This window comes from Cydia pomonella, chromosome 17 (assembly GCF_033807575.1).
Source record: "Cydia pomonella isolate Wapato2018A chromosome 17, ilCydPomo1, whole genome shotgun sequence".
Taxonomy (NCBI): domain Eukaryota; kingdom Metazoa; phylum Arthropoda; class Insecta; order Lepidoptera; family Tortricidae; genus Cydia; species Cydia pomonella.
The window spans coordinates 8,402,388-8,415,318 of NC_084719.1; the positions used below are offsets into that span (position 1 = coordinate 8,402,388).

General features: G+C 35.1%; 1 protein-coding gene across 1 annotated transcript in view; it reads right to left on the reverse strand.

The window, feature by feature from the left end:
- LOC133527276 (clavesin-2-like) overlaps window positions 1-11,729 on the reverse strand; it is a 37,961-nt gene extending 26,232 nt beyond the window's left edge. The window contains exon 1 of the mRNA XM_061864214.1: window positions 10,212-11,729. The gene's annotated coding sequence lies outside the window, so the exon portion shown is untranslated. The remainder of the gene's footprint in view (window positions 1-10,211) is intronic.
- Window positions 11,730-12,931: the final 1,202 nt, after the last annotated feature.

Genomic DNA, 12,931 nt, shown 5'->3' on the forward strand with positions numbered 1-12,931 from the left:
ACACTTTTCATACATAAGAGATTTTTCTCCTTTTATTCCACACCACCGCAGATTTGACTAGCCTTATTTTATATCCGTTATTTTATAAACGAAGTAAATTTTTTTTTATCTGTATAAGTAGGTATATCATCGCCTAGTACCCATAGTACAAGCTTTGCTTAGTTTAATATTTATATTTTAATAAAAACTCAAATTACAAGACGCGGATCACTAATACCTAGCACTACTTACGCTACCTGCCTACCTACATATACCTACCCACCTACTTATACTATACTGTATAATTTCTCTCGGAAGCTCGCCACATTGTGACACCCTACTTTCAATTCAATCACCAAAACTTGATTCCCAGAGCTCAATGCTTCGAAAGTTGTTACCATATCACCAAAGTCGGCATACTACGGTACGATACGGTAGCGATACTTGGCACGACCTTAATTAATAGTTGATAACAGTCTTATTAATGGTAAGGTCGGATACCTTTATAGGATAGTAATTCGAATTTGGAACACTACTTCTGTCACTTATTTTTATATTTGCCACTAATTTATCGTAATCGTATGTTTCCCAAACGAATAGAGTTAGACCAAAATAAGTTGGCAGCGATTTTGATGTAAACGTCATCATTTCATAGAAGGTTGACGTTTAAAATAACAACTACACTGTATTGGCCGTCAAAATCACTGCCAATATCTTGGTGTTACTCTAATTGTATACTTCTACTGGCCCTAATTTCTTTGTATTACAATTTCTAGCAACGATAACTATAAGTAAGTACTTAGGTACTTACTTACAATCTTGGTGTAGATACTTTAACTTTAACTAAAAAAAATTGAAAAACGTTTTTCTCAAATTAGTTTATATTACTCACAGTGTACAGGCGGATCTGTGCCAACTCAAAGCCGATAACTGGCAGGAAGTGGCACAGGATCGGGACAGGTGGCGTTATCTCGTTTTGGAGGCCAAGACCCTCTTTGGATCACTGCGCTACAATAGTTAGTTAGTTAGTTACTTAAGAGAGCATTGCGTTATTGTACCTATCAAAATAAAATTAAATAAATACAGCAAAAAATAAAATAATCGTATATGATTAATAATTGTTACAAATTTGCTGTGACTTATTTTTCAAAAGTGTTTTTTAATATTTAAAAATACACACCAAGATCGCTTACCTTCTTTCTAATGCTAAAAAAACGAACTGTCCCGGACATAGATTGATAGATTAATTTATTTCTCATTGAAAATTACATGATATTTAACAATGTCTCAATGTTTCTAAATAACATGAACTCACAAAAAGATCGTCAGATTGTATAAGATAATAATAATTCAAAAAAAAAAATTAAATGTTAAGGGAAAAAAAACGCAACAGTCAAATAATCATACTAAATACAATGTCAAAAATTTATGTACGTTGCTTGAATGTTATTATCACAGTTCAAGTCGGGGGCTAGGGACCACCGACCAAGTGACGTGGTTTTAAAACATATTTAACACCTGGTCTTAACGCGAATTTATTTTGTTACGTTTATTTCAGATATTTCGATGCAATTTTCGCAGGTGACGTGGTTTTGTTTGGCATACTAACAATTAGGTATTTGATCATAAACTTAATTTATCTCAAGTAAATAATACTTGGGCAATAATCGTGAAGTATTGTCGTGTCTGAGCCAATAACGGTCGACCATGACTTGTATCGTAACCATTGCAGTGAGAGCGATACTTGCATTAGATTTTACCACAAACAGTTAAATTGTGATACAGGCCAATTCGAACTAGGGTTTCTGCTCGAGAATTCTCGAGGAGAGAAATCTCGAGAAATTTGTCCTTCGGCGAGGCGAAAAAAAAAGTTAATGCATCGAGAACTCGAGAAATACTTGTCTTGTTATAAGTAAAAAGAAAACATGCGTATAACACGTCATGTGTCTATAGTGTACTTCTTTAGGTAGGTAAATAAATGCAGATTTTTTTTACATTTTCAGGTACTTAAACATTTATTAGGTCCCCATCCAAATAAAAAAGTGCCTAGATCCATCCCCTATCGTTCTAGCTTCAACAGACTTTCATGTTTTGTAACTATTAAACTGCTCCCCTCAGATTTCTAAAGAATTCGTCTCGTTTCATTACTATGCTTCCTTTTTTAGCATTAGAAAAAAGGTTAACAATCTTGACGCGTCTTTTTATTGAAAAACGCTTTTGATAAATTCGTAACTATTACTTATGAAAGAAAAATTATGTAAAAAATCGTATATGATTTATAATTGTTACATATTTGCCTCGACTTATTTTTTTTTGTGTTTTTCAATAAAAAGAAACCTCAAGATCGCTTATATTCTTTCTCATGCTATAATACGAATTATAGGGCCATGTAATAGCAAAAATTACAAGACTAAAACACTATTGATAAATAAAATCATCCTGATATATTCCTATTGGCAAAATAGTACAATTTTAACAGCTTTATGTTACGTCGAGTAATTTTATTACGTAGTAAAATCTTCTTTAAGTTTGTCAATTCGAGTTAAATTTATTGACTTGAATTTTCTTGCCTAATAAAATACCATATTGTGGGTTGTTTACATTTTGTGAAATACTTAAAAAACACACGTTTTTTTGTTTGTTGTTGAACTTTTGATTATTGAGTGCAATTTATGGTACCATATGTCTAGTTATTAATCTCACCTACGACTCCAGTGCGTCTGATTTGTAATAAAGCAAAAAAAAATTAATAACATGGTGTTTTTTGAAAATTTCAAAATTTCTCGAGATACTCGAGAAACTCGAGAAATCCTGCCGAGAATTCCCGTGCCTCGACGTACACTGACATCAGAATGATATTTGAATGATATTATTTAGTTATCGTGCGTCTCACATGCGCCCATGTACGGACAAGTACGAGCGAAATGCACTATATTTGAATGGCAGATGTCCAGGCCCGGGCTTAGAGACCTTCTAGGCACTTGGTATGGCGCCATGGCCCCTAGGCCGGGGCCTTGTGGGCCTAGGCGGAAATCAGGCCCTGTAGATGTCATGCTAATATCAGCTTACGTTCGAATTGGCCTGATAGTCACAGACGTCACAGTACTTAAAGAGTCAAAAACATTCCGTAAAACGGGCCTTTAAAGACGAAAGCGGAGGACCCGCGCAAAATTGCCTTTTCATACAGACGTATTCCTCATTTTCCTCTCTGGATATTAACATTATGGACAATATTTTGACACAAATAGTTGTAGATCGGCCACAGCTATGCCCCTACGTTTGATTATTTCGAACTTTTAATTATTATAACGGTTAGGAGCATTTAAAACTTTGTATGAAATCTGTTTTTCGCTTCTAATTTTTACATTGGTTAATACACATCAAATTAGGTAAAAACATTTTCCGTAATGTCCAGCCAGAGAGGAAAATGGGGACAACATTTGTATGGACAAGCGGCCGTCCCCTTTTCCTCTATGTTCCTATGTTTAAAAATTTCGATACATTTTACTAATGTTTTCACCATACAGCTGCCGAACTTTGAACTATCTAAGGAACAAAATTTGGCTTTGAAGTCAGAAATAATGGAAAGTTCTCTTTTGAAAAGTTAGTGCGGTAGAAACGATGATATTGTATTAGTAAGGCTAGGTAACCTGTATCTGTATGTTGTATGCATCTGGTGGTGTTCCTTTGAAAAAGGTTTTTTACAAACATTTTATTATCGGCACGGTAGCCGATGACTTATGATGAGTAAAATCAACTTTATTGACAGAGCTAGTAGTCAAATGTATAAACATATAAGTTTTTTGTGTTTTAAGTTGTAATTATACTAATTATCACTCTTGAAACGTAGCTATTGTCTTCTCAGCAAGGCTCGAGATGACGCCTATCTTTTTAAAAATATGTATAATCATAATTTAGGACCCATTTATGAGTCGAAAATGTTGGTTCAAAGTCTACGGACGTCATTGGGGACGTCATATTTAGTCGTTGACATTGGTATAAGGAAGTCTCCGTAACATAACCCTGTGCAGAACAGGGTTATGTTTTTAAAATGACAGGCGTATTTCCGAGCCCTGCTTCTCAGTTTAACAGTTTCTTTATGTCAGTATGACTCACGATAGTTTAAATGTAATTAGTACCAACATTAACATACAGTATGATGATATTTTAGTAAACATAACCGCACTTTTTCCGAGAGAAACTGTTTATTTATGCAGTAGGTACGTACAGTCAGAATCAATAGTAGCGTATACAAGGCAGGTAGTCAAAATAACTGTATTACTTTTACAACCAGAGATATAGTAATATATCCACGAGACTAATTAGAATTTACATTTTCATACAATTATATTTTTTTCATTCGCATTCGTATTCATTTGCAGTACGAGCGAAATGCACGCGCGAATGATAGCAAAATTACTTCATTGTTTAGGTTGGAATACTTGGAATTGGACTCCAGATATTACGTTACGTTTTATGCATAAACGCGCTACAAGTCACAATTAGCTTCCTATTAATCATTTGATTTATCTTAAGTTATTTGTCATTTTAACATAGGTATGTATTTGTGAAAAATGAATGATAAGTTTTTGGCAAAAAAAATGGTACAAGCTTTTATCGCTGACTGTACTTTTCTTGCCACAGGCAACTAATACTCATCGAGGCAATTCTAAAAACGCCAAACAAAATTAGGTTGCGTTGTTTTATCACAAAGTTCCTATGGCCACCTCCTGTCTCCATCATCAGATCAACCCGATGGTACCATAATGTTGCATTGTCACTCGACTTACGTATGTAGGTATGGAAATTTTCAGCTTCATTGGAAGTCGCGAAGTGGATCTTTAACTTGCAAGATTTGACCCGTACAAACATAATTACATACGAGTTAAATAAAAGCTTGTAAAATATAAGTAAATTAACTAATTGAGGCTTGTAATATTTTATGAATAACGGTAATTGTTTTGCATTAAGCTGAGTCGGGACCATTTCGTGGCTCATGTGTTATGTTTTGTTACTTGTTGTTTTCTTCCTTTATTTTGCCACGAATAAACGCTGTCTACTACTTACTGATACTGACTGTACAAATACAAGCGTACGTACTTGTATTGTTGAGATGTATGCAGAGTGCAGACAGCCGAATGTGTGTAAGTACACTAGGTAGGTATGTAATGAGGAGAAAGTCAACCGCGGAACCGTTTTGAGATGAAACCTGAAGATTATCGATGACATACATCGTTTTTAGTATATTTTATTTAGTATATAGTAAACTATATTACTAATTTATATTTTATACCTTTATATTTGTAATAAAAAATACCTACGAGTAGGTATGTAACTCTGACGTACTGTGGTTCACGGTAGGCCCTCAGGTAACCAAGTGAAATTGAGTTAGTTTTACGAAATATTGTCACAAGTGTCAACCTATTGACAATATTATGTTTCGAATAACGAATTCATAACTTTCTGTTGACACCATAGTAATTCGACTAGCTAGGTGCTTAATGATGTCAGTGGCAAACAAGCATACGGCCGACCTGATGGTAAGCTGTAGCCATGCCTATGGACGCTTGTAACTCCAGAGGTGCTACACGCACATTGCTGACCCTTACTCCCCGCATCCTAGTTGATAATAAGTACCTAATAGGCTCTCCCACTATTAAGTCAAATCAGCTACTTTTTATGAAACCTCATTAGAATATACTGTGATGTCACCCGGAATGCACCCTGTGAGGAATTGTGAAGTGTAGATTTTAAGATTTTTGATAAGTTAAGGTTGGAGAGATAAATAATCATAGCAAATCAAGTGGTGAGTTTTGTTCCATGATCAGATACCCTTTTTTAGGGTTCCGTAGTCAACTAGGAACCCTTATAGTTTCGCCATGTCCGTCTGTCTGTCTGTCTGTCTGTCTGTCTGTCCGAGGCTTTGCTCCGTGGTCGTTAGTGCTAGAAAGCTGAAATTCGGCATGGATATATAAATCAATAAAGCCGACAAAGTCGTACAATAAAATCTAAAAATTTAATTTTTTTGAGGGTACCTCCCCTACACGTAAAGTGGGGGTGACATTTTTTTTTTCTGCTTCAACCCTTGTGGGGTATCGTTGGAAAGGGCTTTAAAAAATAATAGGGATCTTTAACAAACATTTTTTGATAAAGTGAATATATTCGGAGATAATCGCTCCGAAGAAAAAAAAATGTGTCCCCCACACACCCCACCCCAAAATGTGTCCCCCCTCTAACTTTTGAACCATAGGTCCAAAAAATATGAAAAAAATCGTGGAAGTAGAGCTTAATAAAGACATTAAATGAAAACTATAGCGGATATGATCAGTTTGGCTGTTTTTGAGTTATCGCAAAAAGTTTCCCCTTCATAGTAAAAAGACTTTAATTAGGTACTGATTATGCAAATTTGCCTATTTGTTTAACTCGCATGAAAGGTACCGTTTCATCCCTTGGTTAACAATTTACTATACTTTAAGCTCCAGTTTACGTAGTAACGGAAGAGTAACTACGGAACCCTACACTGAGCATGGCCCGACATGCTCTTGGCCGGTTTTTTTCGTTTTAAAATGTTATAATGTGTGCCTTTACGCTCATATCCATATTATTATAATCTTTTCATTATTAATGTTTTATCTCTGCATGTGAATTGTAAATATTCTTAATGAGATTAAATGACCTTCTTTATGTAGTAGCTCAAGTAAAAAAACAGTCACGATAACTACGACTCAAGCAAGCTCATCTCACAATGTTTACCATAAAATATATTCATACGAGTATGAGGTGCTAAAACACATATGATGAGTACCTACGGAATACCTAAAAGCGAAAACAAGTTTTAATCTTATTGCCTATCGGGTCAAGCTTTAAACCAGATTTTTCTCGTCATTATCTTAAAAACAAATCTAACCTTTAATGACATGACATTACGAGTCAAGACCCGCGTCTTCGTGAGTAAAATTATATTAGATTATTTTTCTACTCGTCCATTGTAAACCATTCAGATTTCGTTTATCAAACTAAATTTGCGTGCTTTTCATGTATGGGCTCCTAATTCAACTATAAGATACGAGTACATTTTGAATATGTTGTAGTCAACTAGGTATATAAAAAATTTACCAATCACGTGCCGCCGCGCTCCCACAGAAGACTAAACGGGCGCGGGGCGCGGGGTCGCACAATTTTGTCTTACATTGTAGTCTAATGAGATACTTACCAATTTTCATTACTTAATTATTTAGGTTTTATAGAAAAAAGTATTATTTTAGATGACTCGTAGATAAAGTATTGAGTACAATAGTGATATTGCTCAGTAAGCTTTTTAATCCCTTACCTTACTTAGGCAGCTCAGCAAGCTTTGTTGCCTAAACACTGTACTCGACTGAAAAGTTCTCTATTATATCACGATTGTATAAAAAACTATTTATTTCATGACATAAATTTAAAAAGAAATTTGCCTTTTCAGCAAAAATTATAAAAAATCACATCACGACCGTCAAAACAATCAATCATATCATTTATTTGTTAGAATACAGTCAAGTGGATGTTATCAAATACATTTCAAACAACAGTGTATTCAGCCAGCTAACTGGCATACAATCTTACGAGTATATTCATAAATAAAATTAATCTGATGTATACTACATTATGGGTGGGAGGACGAAATCAAACGTACAGCGGGTCCAAACTGGATGCAAACAGCAAAATCCAGAGACGATTGGTTCACCTTGGAGGAGGCCTTTACCTGCAGAGGGGTTCTTGCAGAATAACTCACAGGAAAACGAAACAAATAACAATAATAATAACGCTATCATAATATTTTTTATAATAATTTTTACTTGCCTTAAAAATACTAACAAACTTTTTTCACGATTCTTACCTACTAAGAACAACTACTTTTTGTAATTAAATATAATATTAGTGTAAATTTAACTCTGTAAGAAATAAAGGCTTTCTTATTTTTTATTATACTACATTATACTAAATTTAATAACTATGAGGAATATGGTCAAAATATTCATTTAAAGAGTAAAAAGCATTTTGTACTAAAAAGTCCAATAAATGTTTCCTAAATACAGGCATTTCAGATTCTCTTATTGAATTGGGTAATTTATTATTATTTATTTATTTACTAGAAACTATTAACATGCAAGAATTCCATAAAAACCATAAAATAATATTATTATATCATATTTGACACGATCTGTATTAAGAATATATTTGAGTTGTTTTTTCTATGATATTCCATTTCGGGAGAAAACAATTTCTACTAGCTAAATCTTAACAAATCACTTTGATTTTGATGTCGATCGCTTCAGCATAATATTCTAGGTTTATAGGTTTCGCTTTTTTGAAAAAAAAGAAATTGTTTTACAAATTTTGAGAAAAAAAAGGAAATCCTATAAACCTAGTTTTTCATTGTTTCAATAACATACTAAAAATCATGGAGAATGGAAAATATTTAGAAGTGGAAAAACGTTTTCTCTTTTTTTATGGACGATACCATACATTTAAATTGTTACGGTGATCGAATGGTTTGGATACCGGTCCAGTTTTATTATGCGTATCGTCCTGACGACCCGCGTCCAGTCCGACCGGAGAAAGAAAATTTTGGGGAATTCATCTATACAGTCCCGACTCGTAGTACACACTGTATATGGGCCCCAATTAACTTTTGACTCTTTGCCGACTTGACAAAGTTAAATTTAAGTTGGCAAATATTGAAACCCCTAGTGTAATTCGATAGTCTCATTTTGTATGGGATTTAGAAACAGCGCGCCAAGCGGGACGTTTTGGAAACTCAAAATCCCATAGAAATGGAGACTTAATGCAAACGTGTACGTCACGTCACGCTATCGAATAAACACACCGGTAGTAAGGCCAAAATCCAAGTATCCTATATTAGGAGTATAAATCCTATATTAGGAGTTCCAGTGTAACCTCGATATCACAAATCTCAAGGGAAACTTTGTGTTAACGAGGTTTCGAGTTACAGAGGTAAAATGCATGAAAAAATCGTCTTAGAGAGGTAATTCTATACCTAAACGTGTAAAGTATAGTCTTGTTGTCTTTTTCGAGTTATAGAGGTCTGTTAGTAAATAACACCGAGATATAGAGGTGGTAAAACAATACACTTATTTCTCAGAGTTGTAAAGGTCAAATTAAATTTTCCGAGTTCTAGAGAGGTCAAAATTGTACTGGATAGCCGTGAAAGGAATCGTTAGTTACTTCGTCTTAACGAGGTTAAATATTTCGTTTCGAGTTATGGAGGTTTTGGGCTTTGAAGGGAAGGGAATGGCCTTTTAAATATTTCGTGTTTACAAGGATTTCGCCTTATGGAGGAATTCATTCATAATTTCTTCATGTAATTTCGCAATTCACTGTACGTAGATACCAGAAAACCACCCAATTACATGGTGTATCACGAGAAACCCGAAATATTTTAACCATGCATTTCAGAGGTCAAAAGAAGGAAAAAAAAAAGTTTAGGTCAATTTCGCAAAAAAACTTTTTTTTTGTTTTTTTTTCATTTTTTTTTAATATATATTATTTCGTACATAAAAATCAAATTAGTAAATCTGTCACTTAAAATGAAATCTTACTTTTTTCCCTTAAATCCGAGTTTTTGCTAACTCACTTTTTTACATCTATCAATGAGGATATTTAGACTACTACGTCTCATATAGCAAGTAGCAGCATAGTAGCAACATCGCCATCAAAAAGGCTAACTAAGTAACAATAAAAATATATTTTATCTTTCAATTGGCATCAACTCTGACAAAAGTTTATAGTACATTTTCGTCTTTAATACTTTAAAATCCAAACACCGTGTAGTCCAAAATCTCCGAACTAAGTCGAATATTCGTTTAGGTGTAACTATCATTTTATTGACGCATTTCCGACGCAGAATATTTTCATAAATGGGAGTAAAACTCCGGATAAAACCTAAACGAATATTGGTATGCATCTTAATTACGTATTGAACTTGTGTACGGTCACAATCTTTAATTTATTGATCCATCTAGGGTTCAAGCTACTTTGGTTGTCTATACTAACGGTATAATGTAAAGTAAACCCTAATTGGCTCAACAATTAAGGTCCGTGACTGTACCTTAGTTGTAGTATTGGATTATAATGTTGACCGGCACAGTTTTACTCTAGCAAATTTTGTAGGAAATAAAATAAAAATCATGCGGCGACTAACACTGAGCACACTAAAATGAAAGGAAACTCACTTTATTCCGAATCCGAACGGTCACAATGGCACATAAACCATTATTATCGCCTTTCAAATCTGCAGCCCTGTAGTTTCAACACAGTTCCCTTTTAAAAAACACTATAGGAAATGAACGTCAGTCTGAAAGATATTTTCTACCAGTAATTAGTAGTATGCGCTAATAATAGGCTGATAGATTTTTCACAGACACTTATGTTATATGGTAGTCGTAAGTAATAATTACACTGGTAGTGATAATGGCAGGGAAGCGTGCGCGCGCGCCGGTGCCCGAGCCCCCGAATGTAGTCTACGCTAGCGGTCAGTGACTGTGCAGACGCAAGCTATGGACGGTAGCGGGGCGCGAGTTATCTTAGGCCATAGATAAGTAAGCTTTTAGTGCTCACTCAATACATCAGTTTTCTTACTTAATATATAATAGGGATGGTAAAAGCTAATTATTAATACGTTTAAAATTCGCTTGTATGTACGGAGTAAGCAATCTAAGCTTAGGTACTGGGCGCGTTGGGCCATACATACGCATAAAAACAAAACTTTGACTCTTCTGACTCTGTCAGTACCGTGACAGGATTATGGACTTAAATAGCTTGCAGCCGGTGGCATCGTTGTATCGGACTGAATCAAAATAGCATCACACCGTTCGCAAGAATGTAGAGCACCCACACCTTCCAGGATGGACAAAAACGACTTTCTAGTAGTTGTGGCATGCTTCCGTCCGATTCCAACCGTTTTCAATTGCTACGCGCGATCAAAGTAACTCTATGGTGACCACATACCAACCATCTCCTCCAAACAGTTTTCTGTGCCGGTGATTAAATAATTAACCGAATGCTTAAACAAGAACTTGGCATATAAACAGACTACTGTCACTCGGGCGACTACCTATATCTTTTTTTGACTGTACTTACAGTCTCCTGTGTAACGAATCGAAAATATTTATCTACTGCTTAATTTTGTGACTTGGACCACCTCCAAACATGTGATCGGGTAGAAGTAAAAAAAAAACGCAGAAACAGACCAATTTTACGGCACAAAAACTTAAAGCTAAATTGCAAAAAGCTAGAAGCGAAACGGTGAGGCTGCAATTGTCAATCCAGAGGTCATAGGTGAAAAGTGTTAAAACCCGAGTTCGTGTAAACTTTACTTCCAGTTTGATGATCGGATCACTTCCTTAGTCTTTGGCAATTATGAGTATCTACTACTTAATATTAGAAGCAGTCTCTACTGTTTTTTGTTACAACAATGAGGAGTTAAAATCAGACCAAGCTATGTTGGCAACGATTTTTGATATCCCAGCTAGTGCAAGTGTTAAGTAAACGACATTATTTCATATAAGTTTGACATTTAAAATAACACGTCCACTGTCTGGGCTGTCAAAACCAACTTAGCTTGGTCTGACTGTAGTACCTAGAACTTCTAGCTATTATCAAGCTATATATAGCATGGGTTCAAACCCAGGCTCCTCTAATACCTAATTTGATACCTATTCATGCAGTTCGGTGAAAGGAAACCTGTACGCAGTCCAGATGGACTGGAGCTTAAGTGCTTAAGCCAATTTTTCACCAACTTGGCAAGTTACAAAAAGTTAATATGACGTTTATAATGTTACTGCCGTTTGTTGTTACCGATTTGGCACAAAGTTAGCACAGATAGACCCTTTTTTCGAAAAAAATAAGCTCAGGGTGCGTAGCGTTGCGTTTTGTTCGCTACGGATCGTTAACGATTGGCATGTTGGCAATAGCAACCAGGAGGCCTAGCCAATCGCTGATAGAAAACGCCAATGGAACTAACATCTGTCATCACGATACATTTTCACGTTTCGCTTGTCGTTTGTCGATGTACGATTTCACGATTGTCATTATGACTAGGCCCCCAGTTTGTCTAACTAGTGGTTTTAAGGGTTTCGTAGTCACCTAGAAACCCCTATAGTATCGTCTGTCCGTACGTCCGCGGCTTTGCTCCGTGATCGTTAGTGCTAGAAAGCTGCAATTTGGCATGGATACAAAAATCATGCGTGGCAACAGAACTGAAAAATAAAAACTTAAAAAAAAAATTGGGTACCTTCCATACATAATAATATTTTTCGATTTTTTTTTGCTTTGATCCAATAGTGTGGGGTATCCTTAGATATGTCTTTAAACACGAATACGGGTCTCCAAAAATTTTTTTTGATAACATTAATATTTTAGGAAATAATCACTCCGAAAGAAAAGTATGTGACTTTGAACCATGAGTCCAAAAAAATGGAAAAATTCGTGAAACAAAAGCTTTGTAATTTTATTAATTTCAATGATAACTATAGCGAACATGACGGTGTAGCCGTTTTTAAGTTATTGAAAAAAATCTTCTCTATTTAGTAAAAAGACGTAGGAAGCGCTGCGAAGTTTTAGATAAATAGTCCCAATATAGTTTCTAACAAATAAAGTTATTAATTAATAAAAAACTGTGTTGTGATGACCTGCGTGACCAGGCATCGATGTTCATTAATTTACGTCTTAAAACCGGTTGTAAGGTCAGTGGCACAGGTGAAAGAGCCTAAAACTCACAGCGAAACGCTCGTGACAGCAAGCTTTTGACCGAAATCCGGAAGTCAATTCAAACTTAGGTACAATAAAAATGATGGAATTTAGTTATCATTCGCCCATGCTTCTCGGCCGCGTCAATGCATGTAGGTGTAAATATGTACGTATGAAATGCACGCATAAATTTAATTGTGATGTC